Below are 19,127 nucleotides of genomic sequence, written 5' to 3'. Positions count from 1 at the left end.
GAAAAGCATCTGCCTAATGAACTCGAGCATCCATGAGTCTTGGAGAGCCTGAAAAAAAACAACACCCTGGTTGGCTCTGTGGCGCAATGGATAGCACATTGGACTTCTAGACTCAGCTGTGGAGCTATTCAAAGGTTGTGGGTTCGAGTCCCACCAGAGTCACTAACTTGTTACCTTCTTTTCATCCACACCCCATGTCTAAAATGAAATCTTTGGTCAGAAATCCCTGTTCAAGATGCACTTTCCTATGTGCCATATTTGATTGAATGACTTGTCAGCTGAATTTAAGAAATATCATTGTTTTCCACATGTTTCTGCCCATTTGTCCCAAATCAAGGCCTCAGCTCAACTCCAGCTTCAACAAAAGGTTACGACATTGATTCACGCAATCCTTATGGGACAAAGAGCCAAAGTCCACAACAGCAATCTGATGAAGGCTTGCCTGCTTTTAGATGTGCATGGCATGTGGATTTTAATTCCTCTCCCCTGACTGTTGTGATATGCTTGTTAGGACTATGTCTGGAGATCAGCCATAACCTTGTTTGCTGTGGCTTGCACCTGTCTTGTAAACAGGAGATCCCGGGTTCAAATCCCAGCAGTGCTTGTTGTGAGTTTCATCTCTTGGTGCACCAGACAAGGTCTGGGTCCAACTGCATGAGGAACTCAAGGCTTAAGTGCTTGTGGGCTCAGGTTGTGGCAGGGTATCTTGCTTTCAGCCAGGATTTCTGCTCAGTTTTCATGTGTTTTCCACAGGTAGACACCTGTCCATGGAGCTCAAGCAAGGTAGCTCTATTCCTCCCACAGAAGTGAATGAACACTGGCTTTTTGATTTGCAAGAATTGAATCATTTTCTGAGTAGCCGTGGAACATTTGCCTGATGTTTGCTTCCACACAAGTGTGACTTTTTATATGTGGGACGTTTCACTCTACCGACTTACATTTGGTCACATTTATATGAAGACAATGGCTGTCAATAAGCTAGTATATATATATATCCATATATACATCTTTTTTTGCTGTAAACTGTATGCCAGTTGCAAATATATAACATACCTTGTGTTTGAAGTTTGTTCATTTTTGCAAGCCTGAAATCTACTGCAACAGGCATGATCTTTGGCTGCAATGAACTTGGAACAACCTGAGTTGAAATACCATGACTGGCAGTTTTGGCGTGCTCTGTGAAGCATGGTATAGCACTGTGGGACTTCATTCATGGTCCTATCATGCTGCATGCCAATGGAGACAATCTTAGCTTGATAGTCAAGTTCCTGTGCCGGAGCATCTCAGATACGAGTTTGTGGCAGTATGCGAGAACGGAAGGTTCTATGGCTGTGGCGCTGTGGCTTAGTTGGTTAAAGTGCCTGTCTAGTAAACAGGAGATCCTGGGTTCGAATCCCAGCAGTGCCTCTCACTGTGTACTTCTGTTGCTATGCAGGTCAGACTGGTTTCTGTGGAAAAAAAGAAATCTTTGCTTTATGTCGGACCCTTAACAGCTCATGGGTTAAAGTCACACAATGCCCAAGCTTTCTGATTAGCCAAGTTTACAGTCTTGTGCATCCTTAGGTCATTAGCTATATTGCAAATTATACATGGCCCAATTGACCAACATTGCACTACACACTGCACTTCAATTTATATAAATATATGTATACATAAAAATACATTACTGAAAGCTCCCATGTGCCCATTTTCTAGGAAAGCATACAGTGATAAGTTGCTGAAAGCTACTTCTATCCGATGTGGATGTCTTTGTCTGATCCAGAGTAGACGATCCATTTGATCAGAGAAGAATGTTGAAAAAGTGTGTGTGCAAAACTGTAGAAAATGTGAAAAACGGTGTCGGCTGCAAAAGAATAACGACCGAGTTGGCTGTATTTCTCAGTCGGTAGCGCACTAGTCTTTTAATCTCAGGGTCTGTGGCTTCAGTCCCTGTTTGTAAATGAAATAGACTTGAAAATGAGAGTCATGTGGTCTCCTTGTCCAGAAGGCCACCCTTGGTCGATAATGCTGATCTTTTTAAAGGAATTCACATCCCATGGGCATATAAGACATTCATTCTTTCAAGATAAGACTTTAGAAGCAGGGCTGTTCAGAAGAGTGATCCTGGTAACAACTTTCACTGTATGTGAAGGTCAGAATCCTCTTGTTAGGGAAGAAAATGTTGAAAACATGGCAGTTAAAGAGAAATCTTAACAGTTCGATTGATCTCACAAGTGCTTGGTTTCTTCAAATGTGGCAAACAATGGACGAGCATTGGGAAAGTATGGGCAAAACTGCTTTTTGTGAGGGATGGCACAACTTCCAGAGCCTGGATAGCTCGGTAGAGCATCAGACTTTTAATCTGAGAGTCCAGCGTTCAAGTCCCTGTTCAGGTGTTACCTTCTATTGGTGCTTAGGAAAAAAGAGCATTTGGTACAAGTTGTTCAAAGCGATTAAGAGGGCTAGCTTGGATTAAGGAATTCTCAAGGGCAGAAAATTGGAAATTGCAGTCAAGGGGAGCCTGCGTGTGTTTAATGGTCAATAGCAGAAGGTGCAACAGCAGGAGCGTTGTTCCTCTCGCACGCTTCTGCACTCCAAACGTGGAACTACTGTCCATAATGTGTCCTCCTTTTTATTTACATCGGTAATAATCAGCACCGTTTATATCCTGCCCTAAGCGGACACGGAGACTGCCTTATGCGAGCTGCATGAGGCACTCACACAGCACCAGACACAACACCGTGACGCTGCGCTTATTGTGGCGGTGGACTTTAACAGTGCCAACCTTAAACGCGAAGCGCCAAACTTTTATCAGCATATCACCTGTCCCACCAGGGGCAAAAGGACACTGGACCACTGCTACACTACAGTCAAGGACGGCTACAGGGCACAATCTCGTCCACCGTTTGGTAAATCTGACCATGCCACTATCTTCCTCATACGGTGGCCCTGAAGTGCAAAACAAATTAACAAATCTGAAACAAAAAAACAAAACCCAAAACAAAATAACAAATTCAAAACCAAATTAACAAATCCGAAAACAAAAAAACAAAACCCAAAACAAAATAACAAATTCAAAAACAAATTAACAAACCCGAAAACAAAAAAACAAAACCCAAAACAAAATAACAAATTCAAAACCAAATTAACAAACCCGAAAACAAAATAACAAAACCCAAAACTAATTTGCTATTTTGCTTTGGGTTTTGTTGTTTTGTTTTTGGTTTTGTTATTTCGTTTTGGGTTTTGTCATTTTGTTTTTTCGGATTTGTTAATTTGGTTTTGAATTTGTTAATTTGTTTTCCGTTTTGTTAATTTGTATTGCACTTCTCGGCCAGATATAAACCGGAAAAGGTAGGTATAGTTGGCGAATGAAATTCTTATCACTGATTGGACGAGACATCTGTCACTCAAGATATACAGGAAGTACCGTAGTAGTGGTAGATTCGTCCGTGTGTATCAATGTGCAAACATGTACTGTCCTTATTGTGGTTTCAAATATGGCGTTCTGCCAAATTTTTGCAGTTCTTGTGGAAAAAATCTTTCGCTTTTAAAAGAGACACAGCAGAAAACGACTACTCTGGAGTCAATGGATGTTAGGTATTAGCATAGGCTAAATGTGGCTAGGTTATACTATTTTTTTAGTCCTTAGCTCTGTGTTTGTATGTAGCACGATGGTCCTGGATGAACGTTGTCTCATTTTACTGTGTACTGCTATAGTAAATATGACAATAAAAGTTTCCTGATTTGACTAAATATGCATAGCATAGATTTAACGTGTCTTCTACAGTGTGGGCCATACTTTTCCGTACATAAGGAAAATAAATATTTTTATAAAAAAAACTATTTATTCATATAATATGCTCTACATGGTTACCATTGTAATATGTTTCACCCACTGTTTATTTCATGATTTTTGTTAAATTTTGTTTCAACCATGCGACTTCTACTGTACCTAGCCATCAGTATGATTTCAATTCGTTGCTATTTTGTCAAACGCATATTTTTAGGGTATCTGAAACATAAAATAAACATGTTCAAAATATTGTATTTTTCCTATGTATGGAAAGTTATGGCCCACACTATATTTACAAAAATTGGAAATAGTATATATATATATGAAAATGAGAGAGAGAGAGAGAGAAAGTTTGTGAGCAAAGTTGATTATTAGATTCTTACATAGGTAGGGGCGTAGACTCATCTGCGCCCACTTTAAATCAGTTTTTGGAATACCGAAAACTAAAATCTATGGAAAGAACAAATTTTTTATTGGGCAAGAAAAGAGGAAGCAAACAAGAGCAGCAGAAAGTACAGGTACAGTATATATATAATAAATATATAAGGATATTCACACAATTGTGAATAGCAAATTTACTAAATTGTTGATACATTTTTTTTCTTTTACAGATTAATGTTGGTATAATGTGTCTACAGAGTGGTTGCTTAAAACCACAACGAGGAAAAACACTCCCATTACTCATTGATCAACAAATAAATGCAAATGATATCCTTATGATGGCTGAAAAAAAAATAAAAGACTTTAACAAAGACATGGAGGAAGGACCCTACGTCCTTCTCTACCCAGATGGCTCCAATGTCATTAACATTCCAGGGACAGCAAGGCCCTTTACACTAAAAGACTTCAGAACAGAAATTGGAAAGCCATATTTAAGAATAAACTTGTTTATTTGTAAAATAAGATTAATGAATTAAATAGATTTTTAATTGTTAAAAATATATACTGTATATTTGTATAAACTAATTATTATGAGTCTTCTTTCAGCCAATAAGACCCAGGCATACAAGCACACCAGAAGAACGTATTAATAATAAAATGTAAGTTGTTTTTTAATCTTGTCATGTTATGTTCATTATTAAAACAGAACAAATGGGATACTGTATATCAGTGCTTAAGTGTGATAAACATCTGATTAAATCTGTTTCTTTTCTATCTTTAGTGATGTGGAACCATCGCCAGGAAGTGTTGTAGAGGTTAGTGTTATCAGTAGTTTAAACTTAGTAGTCTGACTAACATTACCTGTGTATGATCCTTGTATCTTACCTCATCATATCTTGTGGTGCCTTTTTTAATACACTGTAGATACAGTTTAATATAAAATTACATCTGTTGATAAGGCTTGATTTTGGGTTTAAGATAATGCTCTCAGATTCAGAGGATGACCGTCCAAGTATTTCAGACCACGTTGCAAAAGAAAACCAATGTTACAGGTTTGTTTGTTTTATTATTTTTTGTTATGTATTTGGGGTGATAAATTCATGCATTTCTTTTTAAATATGTTTCTTTTTTGTTAGCGAATACATGGACGTGTATGCACCTGTGATTACTGAAGAGGATGATGAGCTTGTAGCCACAGCACAATGTCTTGACCTCCCAGAGCCAATAGAGTAAGCTACAAAAAAATGCTGGTTTGCCAAATACAAAACCTACATTACACTGATTACATAGATTTAACATTCATGGTTTTCATTCTTTAGGGTACAAGACAGTTTAACAGCTCCTGACATTATTTCAAATCTGGCTCTTGCCATTGATCGAAAACGTGTCAGCAGATTTAACATCATGAGATCCAATGTGTGGGATGGGGCAGTCAGAGGATTTAAACGTGTCTCATACTCAGAATTCACTGACATGTTTGTTAAGTTCTCTGATGATGCTGGCACATTTAAAGGGGTTCTTGATACAGGTGGACCAAGACGTGAACTTCTTACTTTGCTGATGAGCTGCCTACAGTATCGCCCCATTTTTGATGGACCTCCCAGTAGTCGTTACCTGGTATACAATTCAGTTGGTATGTATTTAACATAAAGTTTATTTATTAAGTCATACAGTATGTGTAACAAACCTATTTAGTGTGTGATTTGGCTTTACTTTCTATGACAGCTGTTAGGGAGGATGAGTATTTCTTGGCAGGAAAAATGATTGCTGTGTCAATAGTTCATGAAGGACCAGGGCCCCATTTTCTTTCACAAGGCCTGGTAAACCACATTGTAAACCAAACCACTTTTAGTGCCACTTTGAAAGATGTCACAGATGAGGGTATAGTAAAAACGCTGCAAGAGGTATGGAAATAAACATAAGTATTTTAGTAACCTTGCTACTAATCACTTGAGTTAAGTGTTAGGATTATCAGTAGCAAATCTAAGACAAAATTGCTTTTAAGTATTTAATAAATGTTGAATTATTTCACTTCCATTTTCAAGAAAGAAAAAAGGAAGTGAAATAATTCCTTTTCCTTTTTCCTGCTTGAACCTAAACAATGTTAACCAAGTCAAATTTTCTTTTTAGATTAAGAATGCAGCCACTTTGGGGTCACTACAAGAACTGATTTTAAAAAACAGCACCCTGCTTCAGACCGCTGGGTGTTCTCGCTTGTGAACAGTATTGAGGAGAAACATGAGATTGTGGAAGAATATGTCAAGTGGTATGTGATTGACAGAAACCACAGTGTAATTAAAAGGTACACTTCACTACAAAAATACACATATACATTACATTCTTGGTAAATGTTTAATATTTATAACAAATATAAAGTTATAACTGCATTGGTCTTAACAGTATTTTACAATATTACTATTTCACTAAACAATTTACTGTTAAATGCATGAATACAAAATATTTACAAGCCTGTTAATATACAAAAAAAATAATAAAAACTAAACTCTGATTGCTTTAACAGATTTAAAGATGGACTTTCCACCCTAGAGTTTCTAACAGCACTCCAGAAGCATCCCCATGTTTTGACTCATTTTCTTTACCACACTGAGAAGAAGCTGACAGCATCTAATTTGGAAGACCTATTTAAACCAGAACTCAGCCCAGCAGGTAGCAACCAGAGGCAAAAAGAATCCAAGACACTTTGCTTTTGGTCAGACTATCTCCTCGACTGTGAAGGTTTGCCATTAGTAGTTTAACAAAAAGATGTTCTGTTTTTTGGTGAACTTGAGAAATCTTTTAACCAATAGATGAAAGTAAGCCGTTTTTCTTTTATAAAAATTCAGATTCATCTTTGCAAATTTCACAATTCATATTTTGTTGTTTTAGAACACCAGACTGAAGTGTCACTGAAGGATGTGCTGATGTTTGCTACTGGCCTGACTTCACTTCCGCCTGCTGGACTTACACCACTCCCATCCATTGTGTTTCTTGCCAGTTCACCCTTTCCGATGGCAAATACATGCACAAACACCCTCAAGTTACCACTTTTAGACACATACAGTCTTTTTCAGAAACAGATGGATTTTGGAATCTGAAAGCTTTCTTTGACACTTGATCTCACTTTTTATTTTGTATAAAATTCTTTGCTTATGATTACAAGAATTGCAAAGAGTTTTATGCAGTCCTTGGATGAGGTTAAAGTCATTTTTACTCCACTTGTTTTAACCTGACAGCTACTCTTTCGATGGTGAGAGTTTTTAATAACGCATTAATCCTGTCCATAGGCAGGATGAAACTCTTCATAATTCTTGTAATCGGAAGCAAAGAACTGAGGGCAACAGAAATGACAATATTGATTTTTTTTATTGTGTATTCAATTGTATGATTCACTTTTATTTTTATGACTACAATACTTATGATGTGAAATTTACTCCATACGTTCTGTGTACTGCATTGTTTCGTTTTTGATTAAGGTTCTCGGGTTGCACTCAGTGATTTCTACAATCATCTTTAGGAATGCGTATGTTCAGAGACCTGCTGTTTCCTTCATTGTGAAGTAAAGTTGTAATGCTTCCTCCCATTTCTCTGGCCAGTGTAACTGATTGTGTTCCATTACAAATTCTAGATATTCATGAATGTTTTCATCACCACATAACTGATTTGTCAACCTTGATTCAGGAAAAGCACCTAACACGACTTCATCCACAGCAAAGCCACAGTCCCTTGATCCTGACCTGTAAGAAGGTGCATTTAGCAGACATTTATATTGTACACAATTGACTTTTGTAGGTGTAGTGTATTTTAAACAAGCTTATTAATAATATTAAATTAAGATATTTGCTGACCTTTGTGGTAGATAATACAGTTCATTTGGTATCCCCCCAGGGCACATTGCAAGTCTAGAGGGCCTAATCCTGTGCTTATTCCAAAATGATACACATTCATCCAAGTCTGCCTGCAGAATATTTTGGAAGCAAAACTGAAGCAGGCACTAGTGTTTGTTGCTGCCGTTGAAATGTCCTTCATTTCTGAGATCTCCAAAGAGGTCTATCCAGAACTGAGCCCTATAGCACAAAAGATAAAAAATAAAAAATAAAAATTCATACAATAATTTGCTTTTAATGAATTTTGTGTGAGACAATATATTTAATTTAAATTAATGTTACAATGGACGGTATAGGCCAAAATATACAGTACAATATAAACTCGCGGACTCCTTTTGCAGGAGTCTGCAGCGACCTTTGCTCTGTAATATGTTTGAGAATCTACAGTATGTGAACGATATTAACACTGTCTACAGCGAGGCCCTGCACACACACTTCGAACACTTACATTGCGCATACTGTGGTACATAAGCAAATATTGTATATGTTAGTTTCTTTCAGGAGAAATAAACTCACAGATGACCAGGTAATATTGTTTATCTTTTCATTTCAGTACTGCATATTTTGTGGCATACTGTACTAGTTATAATAATAAAATTAATGCGTCAAACAAATGATCATGTTACTGACTTCCTCAAGAATATGAAATTAACACATACTTTAATTTTCTAAAGCTGGACCACCAAGATTCGATGCGCTGATTGCTCACTGATGTACCATACATGCGGCTTCTTGAGCCTGCATAGTAGTCTGTATGGTGATGACGGAGAGTGCACTGTATTGCTGCCAGTGTACCGTTTTCTGTTCCACAGTCAGTTCGTAGTCTCATAGGGACAACGCCAAGGCGTTGTACAGTGGTAAGAAAGTTGTGTGCAATAAGAGCTGGATCATTGTTACTTTGTCCACAAATTAGCCACAGGACACGTCGCGAAAAGTCGTCAATGCATCCCGATATAGCAAAACCAAATGGCTTCAGTTTATCATACCCATCCACATGCCACAGATAGTTTGGTCCCATGGAGTGATAAGAACGTCGTACAAATCTATGACTTGTTCTCTGCTCTGTCCCGCGTGGGTTAAGTTCTTGCAGCAACCGCATAACATTATTACGTTTAACACGCAACTTGTGTTTTTGCTGAAGCGCTAACCACATTGTCCGGTAACCGAACAACTGTCCTGGTCCACACAACTCTGCTCTTATGGCATTCCTGACATCGTTTAAACTGGAATAATTTTGTCTTCGAAACATACCTGCATTCTTCAGTTGTGTTTTTAGAGTTCGCAAACTAATCTTTATACCGTGATATTCCATCAGCATATCCAAAATCACGGCATACGAGTGTCCGTCCTCAAAGTAACTTTGAATAAATTCCATTTCCTTGCTTTCTACTGGAAAAGTTCATTATTTTCTTGAAAAAATGGTTTAAAGTGAAGCAGAACACACAAGAAACAAAGATAGAGAAACAAGTTCCTATTTCCTGTATATCTTGAGTGACAGATGTCTCGTCCAATCAGCGATAAGAATTTCATTCGCCAACTATACCTACCTTTTCCGGTTTATATCTGGCCGAGAAGTGCAATAAAAAGTAACAAAACGGAAAACAAATTAACAAATTCAAAACCAAATTAACAAATCCGAAAACAAAATGACTAAAACAAAAACAAAACAACAAAATTGAAAACAAAACAACAAGACCCAAAGCAAAATAACAAAACCAAAAACAAAACAACAAAACCCAAAACAAAATAGCAAATTAGTTTTGGGTTTTGTTATTTTGTTTTCGGGTTTGTTAATTTGGTTTTGAATTTGTTATTTTGTTTTGGGTTTTGTTTTTTTGTTTTCGGATTTGTTAATTTGGTTTTGAATTTGTTATTTTGTTTTGGGTTTTGTTTTTTTGTTTTCGGATTTGTTAATTTGGTTTTGAATTTGTTATTTTGTTTTGGGTTTTGTTTTTTTGTTTTCGGATTTGTTAATTTGGTTTTAAATTTGTTATTTTGTTTTGGGTTTTGTTTTTTTGTTTCAGATTTGTTAATTTGTTTTGCATTTCAGGGCCACCGTATCCTCATGCCAAAATACAAACAAAGGGAGAAACAGGAAGTGCGGGTTCAGAGGGAGGTCGCGCGCTGGACGGACCAATCAGTGGCCGCGTTACAGGATGCACTTGATGACGCAGACTGGGACATGTCTTCAACCATCTATGGGCCATGCTGCAAAATACAGACAGAAAGATGAAATGAACCTATGAATCATGAACAATGACAACTTTTCATACCCAATCGTCAAAGAGAAGCTGATTCCTTGACTTCAGCAATCAAACATGTGCTGGGACATCTCAAAAGAATTTTTCAGCATCCGTAAAAAGGAAGTTCAGCTCAGAACCTGTAGCCTTCATTTTGGCACCCTGCTCCGAGCTTTGCCTCAACAACACAACCATGTCTACATCGTCCAAAAAATCGAAGAAGCAAGCGCTTGATGAAGAAAAGTCCAAACTTCTTCGCTTGCAAGCAAAGCTATGCTGTGAGAGGTCAAGGTTGTTAATTCAGATCCATACACAATTTCCTAAACTCAATAAAGAGAAGGGGCTCTTGTCAGAAGTGGGATTTGAACCCACGCCTCCAGTGGAGACTGCGACCTGACCGCAGCGCCTTAGGCCGCTCGGCCATCCTGACACGGCAGGCTCTAGAAAGTCACGTCTTGCACGGATTACAGGTCGCTGTCCACGCACTCATATAACCGATCGGATGTTTACGGGCAGCTTGTCATTGGAAGACAATTCAACGTTGGGAAGGGGTGACAGGATTTCTCCAACAAAGCAGCAGCTATTGCGGATCAAAAGGGGCCAGGATGTCACTATTATGTCTTCGAGAAAGCACCAACTATTAAGGGCATGAGGAAATTTGTTATAAATCACAGCCACAACACAATGAGTTGCAACATGTCTTTCTTGTGCAAAATAACAGACGTAATCAGCAGGATTCGAACCTGCGGAGGGAGCCCCCAATGGGTTTCTAGTCCATCGCCTTAACCACTCGGCTACGACTACACCACGTGTGCGAACTTAGCGTGGGCCTGTGGTTGAATAGACTTCCTCCCCAAAAGCAAGCCTTGGATCTTTCCAATACACGCAAGTGTATCGGTTGGCTTAAGTTCAGGATTTTTAGGCTTCAGACAGGAACCATGTTCGCGTTTTACCTTAGCAAAACAGCAAAGCAGTTTAGAGAGCAGCCTCAGCAACCATCTATGGGCAATGGTGCGAAATACAGTGAGAAAGATGAAATAAACCTATAAATCATAAACAAGACAACTTTTCATACTCCATCGTCAACCAGAAGCTGATTCCTTGACTTCTGCATTCAAACATGCGGTGGAACATCTCAAAAGAATTTTTCAGTATCTGTGAAAATGAAGTTCAGCTCAGAACTTGTAGCCTTCATTTTGGCACCCAGCTCAGTGCTTTGCCTCAACAACACAACCATGTTCAGAGACGTCTAGTAAACAGGAGATCCCAGGAGAGGTGAACCGAAGCGTTCGAATCCCAGCAATGCCTCTTGCTGTGCACTTCTGTTGCTATGCAGGTCAGACTGGTTTCTGTGAAGAAAATGAAATCTTTGCTTTATGTCTGACCGTTAACAGCTCATGGGTTAAGGTCACACAATGCACAAGCTTTCTGATTAGCCAAGATTAGAGTCCTATCTTGTGTATCCCTAGCGCAACTGCTGTCAACATTATGATCCGGTCATGAGCTACATTGCGACTGCAATTCTTTTCACCACACCTTTAAACATTTGTCTATTGGGACGATGACTAGAGCAGATATTTTCTTGCATTTGCATTGGTTTGTCTGCCTTCTTTTGACATATAATTTGACCTGTGGTTGCGATTATTTAGATGGTGGGGACATTTGCAAGCATCAAATCAAGTGTATGAGGCGCATTCACAGAAACGCAACAGAATAATGCTGCTGCCAAATCGTCATTCGTGTGGTAACATGATGTCTCGGATTTGTAGGACCTTACACCACTAAACGTTCAATCTATGGGTGATAAGAAGATACCTTATTTAATATGTTATCTAGCGCTTACTCTAGTGTGTATATGATGAGGCCTCCATGCTACAGTGCTATCCAAGCAGTGTCTACTGCAACAATCATCTGTTGGTGCGAAAGCTATCCCTTTCTTACAGCCAGAGTTGAATAACTTTGCAAGTCAGACAGGGTTCTGTGGCAAATTCCATGGTGAAATCAAGGCATTCTCTCGACGCTGTTGACAGCTTGTGGGATCACCACCTGCCATAGTTGTTTGCATTTGGTGGAATTTGATTAGTAGCAACAGAAAAGCATCTGCCTAATGAACTCGAGCATCCATGAATCTTGGAGGGCCTGAAAAAAAACCCCACTCTGGTTGGCTCTGTGGCGCAATGGATAGCGAATTGGACTTTTAGACTCAGCTGTGGAGCTATTCAAAGGTTGTGGGTTTGAGTCCCGCCAGAGTCACTAACTTGTTACCCTCTTTTCATCCACACCCCATGTCTAAAATGAAATCTTTAGTCAGGAATTCCTGTTTAAGATGCACTTTCCCATGTGCCATATTTGATTGAATGATTTGTCTGCTGAATTTAAGAAATATCATTGTTTTCCACACGTTTCTGCCCATTTGTCCCAAATCAAGGCCTCAGCTTAACTCCAGCTTCAACAAAAGGTTACGACATTGATTCACGCAATCCTTATGGGACAAAGAGCCAAAGTCCACAACAGCAATCTGATGAACGCTTGCTTGCTTTTAGATGTACATGGCATGTGGATTTTATTTCCTCTCCCCTGACTGTTGTGATATGCTTGTTAGGACTATGGCTGGAGATCAGCCATAACCTTGTTTGCTGTGGTTTGTGTGCCATTTACAGATCTAAAACTTGACATTTTTTTGAGGATTTTCACTCGTTTTGGGATCTTATCAAGCCGAAATCAAAGTTAGGATGGGCAAACAAACATCAAAGCATTTGCATGGCATCGCTGGTTGAGTACGCGTCTCACTAGCTCAGCAGGGTCTGCATGCGGATGGAGGAAATTTTAGCATTGCAATCAGATTAAGTCTTGGCCAACAGAATCTCGGTTAAAAGTGCTGGGTCATGCCCAAGGTGCCACCCAGTCTGTTGGCACTGTGGCATAGCTGGTGAAAGCACCTGTTTTGTAAACAGGAGATCCCAGGTTCAAATCCCAGCAGTGCTTATTGTGAGTTTCATCTCTTGGTGCACCAGACAAGGTCTGGGTCCAACTGCATGAGGAACTCAAGGCTTAAGTGCTTGTGGGCTCAGGTTGTGGCAGGGTATCTTGCTTTCAGACAGGGTTTCTGCTCAGTTTTCATGTGTTTTCCACAGGTAGACACCTGTCCATGGAGCTCAAGCAAGGTAGCTCTATTCCTCCCACAGATGTGAACGAACACTGGCATTTTGATTTGCAAGAATTGAATCATTTTCTGAGTAGCCGTGGAACATTTGCCTGATGTTTGCTTCCACACAAGTGTGACTTTTTATATGTGGGACGTTTCACTCTACCGACTTACATTTATTCACATTTAAATGAAGACAATGGCTGTCAATAAGCTAGTATATATGGATATATATATATATTTTTGTTTTGTTTTGTTTTTGGCTGTAAACTGTATGCCAGTTGCAAATATATAACATACCTTGTGTTTGAAGTTTGTTCATTTTTGCAAGCCTGAAATCTACTGCAACAGGCATGATCTTTGGCTGCAATGAACTTGGAACAACCTGAGTTGAAATACCATGACTGGCAGTTTTGGCGTGCTCTGTGAAGCATGGTATAGCACTGTGGGACTTCATTCATGGTCCTATCATGCTGCATGCCAATGGAGACAATCTTAGCTTGATAGTCAAGTTCCTGTGCCGGAGCATCTCAGATACGAGTTTGTGGCAATATGCGAGAGTCGAAGGTTCTATGGCTATGGCGCTGTGGCTAATTTGGTTAAAGTGCCTGCCTAGTAAACAGGAGATCCTGGGTTTGAATCCCAGCAGTGCCTCTCACTGTGCACTTCTGTTGCTATGCAGGTCAGACTGGTTTCTGTGGAAAAAAAGAAATCTTTGCTTTATGTCTGACCATTAACAGCTCATGGGTTAAGGTCACACAATGCACAAGCTTTCTGATTAGCCAAGTTTACAGTCTTGTGTATCCTTAGGTCATTAGCTATATTGCAAATTATACATGGCCCAATTGCCCAAGATTGCACTACACACTGCACTTCAATTTATATAAATATTATATACTCACACAGCACCAGACACAACACCGTGACACTGCGCTTATTGTGGCGGTGGACTTTAACAGTGCCAATCTTAAACGCGAAGCGCCAAACTTTCATCAGCATATCACCTGTCCCACCAGGGGCAAAAGGACACTGGACCACTGCTACACTACAGTCAAGGACGGCTACAAGGCACAATCTCATCCACCGTTTGGTAAATCTGACCATGCCGCTATCTTCCTCATGCCAAAATACAAACAAAGGCTGAAACAGGAAGTGCGGGTTCAGAGGGAGGTCGCGCCCTGGACGGACCAATCAGTGGCCGCGTTACAGGATGCACTTGATGACGCAGACTGGGACATGTTTAGAAACAGCTCCGATGACATCAGCATGTTTACGCAAATGGTTGTGGGATTCATCGGGAAACTAGCGGAGGATACCGTGGAGAAAAAGACTATCGGGACGTTTCCCAACCAGAAGCCGTGGGTGGATAAAACCATCAGCGACGCTCTGAGATCTTGCACCGCTGCCTACAACGCAGGACTTGCGTGGGGGGACATGGACCCGTACAAAGCTGCGTCATATATTGTGCGGAAAACGGTGAAAGAAGCGAAGCAGCGCTACCTACGGAAACTAAAGTCACAACTCCAACAGTAGAGTGACTCTAGGAGCCTGTGGCAGGGACTAAGGACAATAACGAACTATAAAACAGCAACAACCGGTATGACAAACGCGGACGTGACTCTGGCTGACCAGCTGAACACATTCTATGCTCGCTTCAAGGCTGCAGCTAAAGACGCTAGAGATGCTAATGCTAGCGCACTAATGCTAGCGGCGCTAACGTGAGAAGCACGACGTGAGAAGAGCCTTCAAGAGAGTGAACACCAGGAAAGCAGCAGGACCAGACGGCATCTCAGCTCGTATTCTCAGAGCCTGCGCAGACCAGCTAGCATCTGTGTTTACTGAGATATTCAACATCTCTTTTTCTCAGTCGGTAATCCCCACATGCTTCAAAGAGTCTATCATTGTTCCTGTCCCGAAGAAACCTCATCCTGCTTTCCTCAACGATTATCGCCCTGTAGCCCTCACCTCAGTAGTGATGAAGTGCCTTGAGCGCCTTGTCAGAGACTTCATCATTTCTTCACTACCGGACACACTCGACCCACTACAGTTTGCAAACCGAAAGACTTTTGTATTTCTTTTTATTCATATTTATTTCTTACGTATAAGTTTTTTTTAGTAATTAGGTCAATGAGTTGTTACCTGAGCGCTGTCATCTTTTATCAAGAGGTTGACACAAACATGCATGGTCATCATAGACATTGGATGAAATTTAAAATTCTACCATGAACCTGTTCAAAAAAGCTAGCAACACACACAGGGAGCAGCTCATGACCTCGACGTGATTTGAACACGCAACCTTCTGATCTGGAGTCAGATGCGCTACCGTTGCGCCACGAGGTCCTACTTTGCCAGCAGAAGCTTATTGCATAACCTGTCTGATTCCCCCCCTCCATGGATATCAAGAGCATTTTTCGTGATCAAATGGCAGTGTGAGTGTGACAACTTGTACCTGAATCTCCAAGTTGTCCAAGCTTCAAGATGGAGATGCTCAGATTCGGGGAACTCAGGACAATTGACAGCCATGACTTGACCTCCTCCTCAAAATAAGCCTTTTTCTTTGCCTCACTGTGCAGCATGTAAAATGAACCATAGAATCAAACGAAATGACCAGATTTCTGGCATATTTTGTCAAACACCAAGTGAGGCCTTTTTCTGCATTCGAATCTGTACTGGGATCTTATTGGATCTTTCCAATACACGCAAGTGTATCGGTTGGCTTAAGTTCAGGATTTTTAGGCTTCAGTCAGAAACCACGTTCACGTTTTACCTTAGCAAAACAGGAAAGCAGTTTAGAGAGCAACCTCTATAACCATCTATGGGCAATGCTGCAAAATACAGACAGAAAGATGAAATGAACCTATGAATCATATACAAAGACAACTTTTCATACCCAATCGTCAAATAGAAGCTGATTCCTTGACTTCAGCAATCAAACATGTGCTGGGATACTTTAAAAAAAATTTTCAGCATCCGTGAAAAGGAAGTTCAGCTCAGAACCTGTAGCCTTCATTTTGGCACCCTGCTCCGAGCTTTGCCCCAACAACACAACCATGTCTACATCGACCAAAAAATCGAAGAAGCAAGCTCTTGATGAAAAAAAGTGCAAACTTCTTTGCTTGCAAGCAAAGCTATGCTGTGAGAGGTCAAGGTTATTAATGCAGATTCATACACGATTTCCTAAACGCAACAAAGAGAAGGGGCTCTTGTCAGAAATGGGATTCGAACCCACACCTCCAGGAGAGACTACAACCTGAACACAGCGCCTTAGACCGCTCGCCATCCTGACACGGCATGCTCTAATAAGGTCACGTCTTGCATGGATTACAGGTCGCTGTCTACGCACTCATATAACCGATCGGATGTCTACAGGCAGCTTGTCATTGGAAGACAATTCAACGTTGGGAAGGGGTGTGTAAGCATTCGAATAGTTATCCTCACCGTGCATTGAAAAACAAAGACACCTCACTCGGACTTGGACTAAATGATGCTGTCTTTCGTTTATTTACTGAAGACACTATAGTTCACAGTTAGTTACCAGGCATAACACTTTCAGCAAGTATAAATCCACATATTTTTAGGAATAGCCGTTACACCAATAATGAGCAGCCATGCCTCGTAAGGTGCATTCGAGAAAGAGAAAGAAAAAGAAAAAGGGGAGGGGAAGAAGGGATCAACAACCCAATCACCTATTGGCTGATCATTACATATCCCCCCACTTAAAATGAGGGCTGTCCTCAGACCGGAAAAAAAAAGGAAACTTACCACCGTACAAGTGTTTGTACTGCAGCAGTAAGAAACAGGTTTACATAAAGTAAGAAAAGATACAAAAGTAAAACCACAGTACTGCCACTAATACAGTTCCCTGCTCTACCTGACTATAATTCAACAATTTACAACAGCAGTCTTTCATATGTAACATATCAAATAAACATTTTCCGCACTTTAACTCATTCTGAATATGATGTCATAAAGGAACTTAGAGGCATATCGCCTTAAGAACAATCCAGGTCACTATAAAACTTGAACACTTTCAATAATATCCACCTCAAAAATTCAAACAACTTATGAAACCAATTCTGAAATTCAAAACAGACCTTCGGAATAGGAAGGCAATTATACCTCAGAAAATAACATTATAAAATAAAATAACGCTCTAGTATTGTAAATTAATGAGCAAGGTAAGAATTTGCAGACCTTTGTACATTCCATCAACAGGTAACCCTTGGCGTGTGTCTAGGGTGTAGGAAGTATGAGTGTTGTCCAGTGTTAACAGTCTGCGCATTCAGGATAGAGAGGACATGAGTGTGAACTGACATAAGTGTGCTGCAGGTGTGTGACTTTTGCATCTCCCTCACGTCTTGGACAAAGTGAGTATGAGTGCCTTTGCCAGGGCACCGGCTGAGGGCATGTAAACTGAGTCTCTGTGTGGGGCAAGGAAGAATTCACAGAGGGCATGGCAGCAGGCCTATTAGTTAAGGTTTTCTGACTGGTGCCGTCCAAGTACTGGTCCTGGGACCCTGCTTCTCCAAAAATAAGGTCAAATCCATACTCCTCTTCTCTATTATCCTCTACATGGTACCCTGGGTCCTCTGTTCCCAACAAACTCTTTGGCATACCTTCCTGATCCTCCCCCTCTCTATCCCAAGTGAAGAAAGGCAGCAGGTTACATACATGATGAACACCCCTTCGGCCACTCTGGTTAGCTTGCAATCTACAGTAGGTCCGACTTTACTTTAGCAATCCTATAAGGGCCCTTATAGACAGGAGCCAGTTTGGCAGAAAAGCATGCCGAGGCATCTGACCAAGGATAAGCCCCCAGCTTGACTAAATCCCCCACCTTGAATGAAACCCCTCTACGTTTTTTATCATAGTGTTTCTTCTGTGTTGTTTGGCTGGTTGCTAAAGAGTCCTTTACGTGGTCATATGCCTCGCGTAAGGCTGAGGTGAGCTCCATCTTGTAGTCATAAACTGAGTCAGCCATGAACCCCGGGCTTGGTGACATCCATAAATCAAGGGGCGTGTTTAAGTCTCTGCCATACAAAAGACATGCTGGTGTGTCCCCTGTGCTCTGATGTGGTGCAGTCCTTAGCGCAAAAGAGATCTATGGTAAGTGCAGATCCCAGTCTCTGTGTTTCTGTCCCACATAAGCTCTGATTGCTGTCTTGATTGTACGGTTCACTTTTTCTGTCTGGTTGGACTGTGGGTGATAGGCAGTGGTTAGTCTGTGGTCTGAGCCGAGGCCTGAAACAACTGTCTCAAAAAAATCACTCACAAACTGGACACCCCTATCTGAGACCAGGTGTGTAGGTGCCCCATGTCTCACAAAGACCTCTGAGATGAACTTTTGTGCTGCAACCACTGCTGTGGCCTCTTTAACAGGACATATTTCCACCCACTCTGTGAAATAATCAATGAAGACTAAAATGTATTCATTTCCCCGACTCAACCTGGGAAGGGGGCCCATGAAATCGACTCCTGCAAACTACGATGGGTAAGTAGCTACTACTGGTTTTAGGTATCCTCCAGGCTTCTGGTTGGATGGTTTGGACATCTGACAGGCTACACACCATAAAACATATTTTTTTACATCTCCCTGCATACCTGGCCAGAACACCCGCTTTTGTAAACGTCCCACAGTCTTTGATATGCCCAAGTGGCCAGCCATAGGGTGATCCTGGAAGTATTTCAGCAGCGTACCCCGC

The 19,127-nt window shown here is 40.6% G+C and overlaps 1 long non-coding RNA gene and 4 other non-coding genes across 5 annotated transcripts; 2 read left to right on the top strand and 3 right to left on the bottom strand.

Annotated features, from left to right (window-relative positions):
• Positions 1 to 1,333: 1,333 nt before the first annotated feature.
• On the top strand, positions 1,334 to 1,407 carry trnat-agu (transfer RNA threonine (anticodon AGU)). Its single transcript has one exon. It is a non-coding gene; the product is annotated as a tRNA-Thr (tRNA).
• Positions 1,408 to 4,762: 3,355 nt separating this feature from the next.
• Positions 4,763 to 5,184, top strand: LOC128523954 (uncharacterized). Its single transcript, XR_008360479.1, has 3 exons — positions 4,763 to 4,815; positions 4,938 to 4,971; positions 5,135 to 5,184. It is a non-coding gene; the product is annotated as an uncharacterized LOC128523954 (long non-coding RNA).
• A 5,443-nt stretch (positions 5,185 to 10,627) lies between these two features.
• Positions 10,628 to 10,710, bottom strand: trnal-cag (transfer RNA leucine (anticodon CAG)). The gene has a single exon. It is a non-coding gene; the product is annotated as a tRNA-Leu (tRNA).
• A 292-nt stretch (positions 10,711 to 11,002) lies between these two features.
• trnas-aga (transfer RNA serine (anticodon AGA)) lies at positions 11,003 to 11,084 on the bottom strand. Its single transcript has one exon. It is a non-coding gene; the product is annotated as a tRNA-Ser (tRNA).
• Positions 11,085 to 15,693: 4,609 nt separating this feature from the next.
• trnaw-cca (transfer RNA tryptophan (anticodon CCA)) lies at positions 15,694 to 15,765 on the bottom strand. The gene has a single exon. It is a non-coding gene; the product is annotated as a tRNA-Trp (tRNA).
• Positions 15,766 to 19,127: the final 3,362 nt, after the last annotated feature.

This window comes from Clarias gariepinus, chromosome 5 (genome assembly GCF_024256425.1).
Source record: "Clarias gariepinus isolate MV-2021 ecotype Netherlands chromosome 5, CGAR_prim_01v2, whole genome shotgun sequence".
Taxonomy (NCBI): Eukaryota; Metazoa; Chordata; class Actinopteri; order Siluriformes; family Clariidae; genus Clarias; species Clarias gariepinus.
This window is presented reverse-complemented; position numbering and strand designations above follow the sequence as displayed.